General features: G+C 38.3%; 1 non-coding gene across 1 annotated transcript; it reads right to left on the reverse strand.

The window, feature by feature from the left end:
- Positions 1-4,901: 4,901 nt before the first annotated feature.
- Positions 4,902-5,047, reverse strand: LOC147828838 (U4 spliceosomal RNA). The gene has a single exon (XR_015450100.1). It is a non-coding gene; the product is annotated as a U4 spliceosomal RNA (small nuclear RNA).
- Positions 5,048-9,588: the final 4,541 nt, after the last annotated feature.

Below are 9,588 nucleotides of genomic sequence, written 5' to 3' on the forward strand. Positions count from 1 at the left end.
TAAAGGCCATGGCTTGCACAAAAGGTTAAATGAAAATCTAACTTCCTCTGATTTCTTGGGGGAAAGGGTCTAGAAACCCATTGCAAAAGAATCTGGTCTCTCTCCACAGTTGGAGTATTGAGATCATATGTGTCATATATGGGGTGACTGGGGTTGGATGGGACCACAAAAAACAAATGACAAAAAGGGAAAATGGGTCCTCCTTAAAAAAGTAAGAAATAAGAAAGGCCTCACCCAGTAGCCATCATTGGACCTGGATGTGAGGAAGAACGCGGCTCCCGGGGTCATGTGGATGTGGACTTGGTCCATTTTAGCTCACCCCATACCCAGAGTCAATGCAGTCTGAGAAGGAAAAGGCCATGGGATAAAAGGGGAGAACCCAGCCAATCTCCTGAGGGAGCCACTCTCGTTTAGTAGGGATTGTAGGTGCAAACAACCAAAAGGAATTCATTGGTTTGAATAAAAAAAAATGGTTTATGATAGGATTTGAGGATCTGAGGGAATGGGAAGCAGGATTTGGAGCCAGCCCTACCAGGAACAGTGGCCCAAGTCACACTCCAGAGCCCACCCCTGATGCCACTACGCTGGGGATAGACAATGAAGTTTGTGTCACCGAGACAATTGACACTGGATGAAGATCTGGGCACTGCCTGAGGAATCTGTGACATCACTGATTCTGCAAATGAGCTTGTCTCCCCCAGATCATACCAGCATGGACTCCCTCACTTAATTTCATTTCTTTTCTTTTTTGCAGTGCTTGGGTTTGAACCTAGGGCCTTGTGCATGCTAGGCAAACACGCTACCACCAAGCCACACCCCAACTGTTACCCATTTCTGTAACAAGCAATCCCTCCATCTGATTGACTGGTCAGGGTTCCATGTTTGTGATACAGCTTTTGCAGTAGGAACTGGGGACTCCCTTGCCAAAACATTGGAGGAATGTCCAGAAGTGCTGGCAGCCAACAAAGACTGACCTGAGTTCACTCCTCAGCCACACACTAAGAGGGGAAGGAGTTTTCCAGCTAGCCAACGAGCTTCCATTAGTCAGAGGCTGAGAAAGCTTAGAAGGTGCACTCTTACGCACTACAGAACACTGCTGAGACAGGTGATCTTACCTGTGGCCAGCAGGTGAGACTTGGATACTTTTAACTCATACACAATTTAATTTTGGACACATCTTGGTCATTTATCATAGACTGCACAGAAAGTTCAGAATTATAATGTATTATTCATTTTAATCTGGAAATAGGCGCTTCTAAAAAATGAATTCTAAGATATTTATTGCAGAATTGCTTATAGTAGAAATATTTGGAAACACTGATACATATAATGAAGGGAATGGTGTGTCCCACAGCAGTATTTAAAAAGAACAAATTTGATCAATATCTGTCAACATGGGAAGAGCTAAAAAATATGTTTCGTGACAAAAAGAAGCTAACAATATGCAAAATAAAACATATTTACATCTACTTTTAAACCACGTAGACAAATACAGTGTCATGATGATGAAAGTTCTTTACTTGTCAAAACTTCAGCCAGGCTTCTGCACTGTCTCTTAGACCCATTGTCAGATTTCCTTGTAAAATCCAGTGTTAGCAAAACATCCCGCTAAGTCAGTTTAGCAAGAACTCCCATTCTCGGTACCTGATAACCGTCAATATCCGATTGAGTTTCTCATCCTCTACTATCCTCCAGGTGATAACTGAGCACTCTGAGCCACAGATTGGAATTGCCCCTGCTATTTTTAGCTCTTTACCAAGCAATTGGACCACTAAGCCTCCCCTTCCTTTTCTACCCCAGAGCTGTTCTGTTTCAAGTCTTCTCCCTGGTTGCACTCTCCTGGGCCTCAAGAAATAGAGAGAGAGGAGGAAAATTGAGTGCTGGATGTCTCTGCCTTCATCCAGGCTCCCTGCGCTTGCCCTTCTCATACCAGGCCACACTCCCCACAATGCTTCCTGTGAGTTTCTCACTCCAAATTTCCCCCTTATTACTTTTTTTCACCTCTGAATACTTCCCTCTCTCTTTCTCTCTCTCCTTTTTTTTTTTTTTTTTTTTTTTTTTTGGTACCAGGGATCGAACTGGGGACCTTGCACTTGCGAGGCAGGCAGGAGAACCACTGAGCTAAATCCCCGGCCCTACTTCCCTCTCTTTCTGTGGCCCTTCCAAGGGATAGGTTTAGAGGTGGCCGGCAGCCCAAGAACCAGAAATGTTTTCTCTATGTTTTAATTTTGAGGGCCCAAAGGGTCAGGAGAAAGCATTTACTGTCACTCTGGAGGGAGAGGTACGCAATGATATTGGAGCTCTTTCCCTTCCTGAAAGAAACGAAACATCAGCCAATGGCTGAAAAGGGTGTGAGTGAGATGCATTCGGGAGAAATACTGGGTCCAGGACACCTGCTCTTTAGGCTGAGGCCCGGGGGCTCAGGATTATGGAACCTTCTTTGAGTTTGTGGGGCCTCCAGAGCAGAGAATTTCTGTTCCCCTTTCCTAGCTGTCGTCTCAGGAAACCAAGCGATGGCCCTGAAGAAGACCTAAGTTCAGTCTGACTTAGGGCAACAACCTAGCAGTGCAGAGAGTGGTGCCCAATGCATGCCAGCTGGCATAGGAGAGGCCCTGGAATTGTCCCCTGACCTGAAGGCCACAGAAGTAGATAGAGAGATCGCTCCAGATGGAAGAAGGTTCGTGATCAGGACAGCGTAGAAGCAATGTGAGTAGATCTGCTGACTTCCAGCCACGGTGGAGCTGAAGGTAGAGTAAGGGCACTGGGTACCCAGAGCACATGTCTGAGCCCACAGGCAGGAGGTGATGGGGCAAGGTCATGACTTTGGGCAGCCCCTAGAGTCTCAGACCTCCCCTACAGAGGAAGAGAGGAAAGAGGAAGTGGAAGGTGCCAAATGAACAGGGCAACCAGATGAATGTTACTGTTTTATTTTTTTTCCATTAAGTTTATTGGTACATTTTAGATATAAAATACATCATCATTGGGATCTTGTACCATTACATGAGTATCTTGGTTCTTATTTTTTTCCCCTTCCTCTGACCTCCCTTCACCCCCTCCACCCTTCCCTACTTGCAAAGACTTTGTTTCCATTTTTTTTCCTTTTCTCATATTTTTTCTTTTCCCTTTTTTCCTTTCCCCTACCCCTCCCAATTCCCCTGCACCTTTAGACCTTTTCTTCCTATTACACAATATCAATTATACATTTCTAAAATTACAATATCAAGATCTAGGAGACATTACCACAGATTTTTACAGAATTTAAAAGGATATAGAAAGCATATTACAAAAATATTTTTTGAAATAAATTTGACAACTTCTAAGAAGTACCTTGGAAGAAAAATTCATGAAACCAACTCTGGAGGAAATATAAAATTTGAATAGCACCTATTAAAGAAAGTATAATCCTAGCTTGAAAACCTACCTATATGACAACAACAGGCTCGTATACATTTTAACTGATAAATTATATCAAACATTTAAAGTAGAAAAAAAAGGAACACTTCTCCCCTCGTTTTAGGAACTCAACATTGTGCTAATCCTAAAACTGGATAAAGATAATAGAAGAAAAAAGTATGAATATAGATAGAAATTTGTTTAAAAAAACAAACTCTTAGAAGTCAGATCTGGCAGGATGTAGAAAGTGCTTTTAATATAGGGATGGCAGTGTTGGTTCAGCATTGGACGATCCACCCCCAAAAGTCATCATTCTAACAGAGGAAAGGAAAAAGCCATAGGATCCTGTCACTAGTTGGAGAAAAAGTATTGGACTAAATTCTACAGCTGTTCATGATAAAAGCTACCAGGAGACTAGAAGTAGAACAGAACCTTCTCAACGGATAAGACATGTACTCCATACTTCCAGCGAGAACACCTTATATGAATGGAGAAGATACAATGCTTTCTCCTTCAGGTGGGGAACAAGGGCAGATATGCTTACTCTTCATCTGTCCATTGAACTTTGAAACCTAGGCCGAACCAAAATAGTCTGGCAATAAAAAGAAACAATTAGGGCCAGGGATTTAGCTCAGTTGTTTTGCCACCTGCTGCGCAAGCACAAGGACCCAAGTTCAATCCCCAGTACCACAAAAAAAAAAAAAAGAAAGAAAGAAACAATTAGCATAGGATTGGCAAGGTAGAAGCAAAATCTTTATATGTAGCTGAAATGATCATCTACAGAGAAAATACTAAGAAATCTCTAGGAGCCCCTAGAACTTGTATTTGAATTTAGCAGGATTAGAAAACACAAGGTATATATAAAAATTCAGGTCTATGTATACTTGCTAAAAATGAAGAATTGGATATTGAAATTTAAAAGTTATTTAGGAGTACAAAGGACCTAGAAATGTAAAAAGAAAAAAAATAGTGTTGGAAAACATTTATTAATTTTTTTTTTTGGTACCAGGGATTGAACTCAGGACCTTGCACTTGCGAGGCAGGTGACAGAACCACTGAGCTAAATCCCCAGCTCTTATTACCTAATTTGAAGACTTCCTCTAAAGCTACAGTAATCAAGGCAGTGTTGGCATAAGGAAAGACATATAGATCATTGGAATAAAACAGAAAATCTGGAAATAGAACCACACATATATGGTCCACTGAGTTTTGAAAGATTATTTAACATTAACATTTTATAGAACATACACTCAACTCAAGAGCAGAGGAAAAGATAGTGTTTTCAGCAAATGGTACTAGAACACCTGTTATCTGTATGTAAAAAATTAACCTCAACCCTTTATTTCCATACATAAAAATAACTTGGAGGGATCTATGAACCTAAATATGAAAGACTAAAACTATAAAACTTTAAGAAGAAATTATAAGGGAAAATGTTCATGAATTTAGGATAGGCAAGAATTTCCTAGGATACAAAAAAACATGATGTATAAAAGAAAAAAATTGATAAATGAAGTTCTATCAAAATTTAGAACCTTAATTGACATTGTTAAGAAAATGAAAAGTTGTCTTCAAACAGACCATATTTATCAATTAGCAATAATCCCGCCTTGGATAAACCTCATTGGCTACGGTACTGCCACTGTGCAAAGCTAAACAGGCCGTATTTATAATACATATAACCTATGGCCAGAATATATAAAGAACTCTTACAGCTCATTAATTGACAACCCAATTAAAAGGTAGACATAAGAAGATGATAAATAGCCAGTACAGCACAAGGAAAGGTGTGTAGCACTAGAATCAGAAAAATACTGATCAGTACAATAACAAGATCGTATTATACACTCAATGGAAGATGAAGTTAAAAGTTTTAAAAGAACAAATGTCAGCTTAGGTGTGAACCAGTCAGAACTTTCAAATACTGCTAATGTGAATGTAAAATGATAAAACCATTTTGGAAAACAGTATAGAAATTACTTGTATTACTGTTAAGAACCAACAGTTCTGTTCTTAAGTTTTTATTTAACAGGGATGAAAACACCTGTTCACAATAGATTTGTACAAATAAGTTGACTATCCCTCATGTGAAATTCTTGGGATCAGAAGTGTTTCAAATTTTGGTTTGAAATCCACTTGATCTGCAAAGAGGATAGCTACTCCTGCTTTTTGGGGGGTTCCTGTCACATGAAGTATTGTTTTCCAGCCTTTAACTTCCAGTCTGAGTTTCTTTTTGAATTAAGTGTGTTTCTTGTATGCAGCATATTGTTGGATCTTGCTTCATGTCCCATTCTGCCAGTCTATTTCTTTTGATTGGTGAATTGAGACCATTAACATTGATGGTCATAACTGGTACATATTGACTTATCATTGTCATGACTTTTTCTTTTTGTTGGATTCTCCCCCTTTGCATTTAATTTCTTGTCACGCCCAATGGATTCATTCTGCTTTGCTTCCTGGGGTTGTGATTCTTGTCATCTTTTCCTAGGATATTGTCTAAAATTCTTTGGAGTGCTAGCTTGGCACTCATGAAGTTCTTAAGGTGCTCTTTGTCATGAAAGTATCTTATTTCTCCATCAATTTTGAAAGATAGTTTTGCAGGATACATCAATTTGGGTTGGAGGCTGTTTTCCTTTAGGGCTTGAAATACAAGCCTCCAAGCTCTTCTTGCCTTGAGGGTTTGCATTGAGAAGTCTGCTGTGATTCTGATGTGCTTTCCTTTGTATATGATTTGTTTCTTTTCTCTAACTGCTTATACAATTTTGTTCTTCTGTTGGGTTTCTAGAATCCTAACTACTATATGCCTATGCATAGTTGGAGTCCTATATGCCTCACTTATCTGTATGTCAAGGTCTTTTCCCCTATTTGGGAAGTTTTCTGCTATCACTTCTGTGAAAAGTTTTTTTTATGTCACCTGCACTCTCTCCTGTTTCTTCATTGATTCCGATCAGTCTTATGTTATTCTTCTTTGCATCATCCAGCAGCTGCTGGATTGATTTCTCATGGTCCCTTACAATTTTAAAGAAATCTTTCTCTTCCTGGTCACAAATTGCAATCTTATCTTCTATATCTGAAATTCTGACCTCACATTGGCTCATTTTGCTGCATAAACTTTCAATGGAGTTTTTAATCTCCTGGAAATCTGTTTGCATCTGTTTTATGGATTCCATTTGTTTCCTATATTGGGATTCCATCATGTTGCTCATCTCCTCTGTTTTTTTATCCGTGTCCTCTCTAGACTTATTAATCATGTCTTGCACTACGTGTACAATCTTTGCTGTCATCTGAGGAATTATTTCTGTTTTCATTTTTTCCAGGTGCTCTTTTGTTGCCAGTTCAGGGAGTCCAGGTGGTTGAGTATCAGATTGTTCCATCTCTTTTCCCTTAGGGGTTGATGTAGGTGATCTGGAAGTCTGTTTTTGAGGCTTGTTTATGTGTCTTCTCATTATGACGGGAGAGGGGGTGTTGCTGGCACCTGCACGGCTCACCTCCTTTGCATTGGGAGCAGTGCTATGGTGGCCCAGGAGCCTTCTCGTGGGTGCTGGGATTGGCTCACCTCCTCTGAAATTTACCGTTTTAAACCAAAAAGGGCTGAATTCTGCTGACTTGGCAAGCTTAAGCTTTTATCCATTACCAGCATCTAAATTGCACTCAGTTATAAAAACCTAAAGAACTCCCCCATTTTTTGCACATCCAAACTAAAATAGTGAACTTCATACTTGTGATCACCTTAACTTTGATTTTTATTTTGTTGGTTTAAACATTTCTTACAATTTCAACTTTCTCATTTTATCTGTTTTGCTCAGTTTAGTGTTTTACTGGTCACTAAATTATTTTCTTTTAATTATTTCCTTTTTGTGCTCATCCCATGATGTTTTCTTTTATTTTATTATTGATTCACATTTCCCTTTATTCTTATTAAATATTTATTAAAATCTCATCTGATTTTTCTGAATAATGCATATTTCAGTGAGTGGTAAATACTATATAGATCTGCAAGGTAATTTCTTCAACCCTCCACTTGAACACTTTTTTAAAAGAAAAAAAAAGGAACAATATTTGAAATGGGAGACAATCCAAACAACTTAATATAACAAATTAGCAAATAAAACAATTTGGCCCTTTATCTTTCTGTAGCCAAACTTATATATTCAATACATATTTAATATACAGCAGTGGCATCTGATATTGGAAATTAAAGTATATTGTGATATATAATGTAATTTATAGAAAAAAGAGACTATTTGTTATGACTTAAAATTTATATATTAGTCATTTTTTACTTTGTTTCCAAAATACCAGATCACTAAGGTTACAGTCCACAGTGAGTCTCAATAAGTTGGTGACTGAGGAAATTTCATATGGCAAACATAATGTGTAACCTTAAGTGAATAAACCCAGTTTTCTACAGCACACATTCTAACAGCTGTTATCAAACTCCTTTCTCAACAGTCCTTGAAACCATTAATACCAACCCCAAATAGTAAAGGGAAGTTCTTTGCTCTTCTTAGGAAACAGACTTAGGTAAAGCTGCAAGCTTATTTTAAGAAGCAGAGTAATTACAGACTTAGCTTGCATTGCCTGGCAAATCATATTGTAAATATTTACTCATCATCTTCCTTACATGTGTAAAGAAAGGCTAGTTGTTAATCTAGTCCTTTCAATTCACAAAAAACATGTATACCAACAGCTTCCTAGAGTTTCCTGGCAAGTTTCTGTTTGAAAACAATTTGCCTCTGGTGTGAATTTTAATCTTAATTAAGGTTAAGTCAAAGACATTGGTGTGTACAATAACCTGTTTCCACATATACTCTCTTAAGACCATTTGCCAACACAATATTAATTTCACTAGGTGTACCATTAAATCAGTAGATTGCTTAAATTTGTGTATATTTTACCTCTCCTTGTTATTATATGCATATAAAGTTATAGTTAAGGATGACTAAATATTGAGGCTGTAATTCTATCATCTCTGTGTCCTTGAGAACTGAAATTTGGGTGTAACAAAAGAAAAAGAGGAACAATCCTAGAGACCTGTATTTGAACTCAAAGAGTTAATTTGAACACACACTGTATTTTATTTTCTTATTATATATATAGAATGCCCCAAAAGCTTAAGGGAAATATTAAGCTTTAAATTTCAGAAGTCATAAACTCATAAAGCATGCATCATTTAAAAGTTCAAGTATTTAAATGTATATTGTATTTACTTAGTTTTGTGAATTTTGAGTATGAATCTGCCATCTGCAATTAGAGGAACTCGTGATGAAAGAACAAAGTACCTCCTGTGGCCTCGCCAGGGTTTTGGACCTGTGTCAGCTTGATCCTCTAGATTCACATGTGTGTACAGGGAATCGAGGGGGCAGAGGGACACATTGGGCATCGTCATGAGCACAGGCACAAAACGCACACTATAAGAAACATATCAAAGGGGCCAAGTTCTTCAACAGATAGTCAGGAAAAGAAAGGAACAAAAGGGAAATCTGTGGATGATGAGATCTAAAGAAGAAAACTTTAAAGCAAGCAAGTCTAAATTATGGTGGTTAGGGATTCATACTAGTAATACCAGTGATTGTATGGACAGACAAGGGAGTGGTCACCATAAAAATGAAGATAGTGGTCCCTAGAGAGGCCGTCAGTGGATGGGGCACATCAAGGGCTCCTTGTGCCACTAGAAAGCTCTCTACTTGATCTGCATGTTGATTACAAGGATACTTATCTTGCAATAATTCATTAAGTCCTGTGTTTGTTTTGTGATTTATGTATTTATTTATTTTTAAAATACAAACAAAAGAATATTACAGTAATTTAAAAACATCTGTCTTACATGTTGTACTCTCACCTTTTTTTTTTTTTTTTGCTACCGGGGATTGAACTCGGGTCTGTGCGCTTTCGAGACAGGTGGCGGAACCACGGAGCTAAATCCCCAGGCCCCTCTCAACTATTCTTAACATTACTCTTTTTTTTTTTTTTTTTAACTTTGGGCTTTTCTTCTTTTAACTTACATAGTCAAATCTATTATTTTCAGTTTGGAGTTCTGTGAGTTTCAACAAATGCCTATCATTGTGTTGCTATGACCGGAGAATGAAGACACAGAACACTTTACCATTCCCAAATTCCCTACACTGCACTTTTGACCCAGGCCTCCCTCCCCTCAGTCCCTGGCAACCCTTAGTCTTTCTATTCCTATAATTG

This window comes from Heterocephalus glaber, unplaced genomic scaffold (assembly GCF_053883595.1).
Source record: "Heterocephalus glaber isolate CG9 unplaced genomic scaffold, H.glaber_assembly_v1.0 deba00000901, whole genome shotgun sequence".
Taxonomy (NCBI): Eukaryota; Metazoa; Chordata; class Mammalia; order Rodentia; family Bathyergidae; genus Heterocephalus; species Heterocephalus glaber.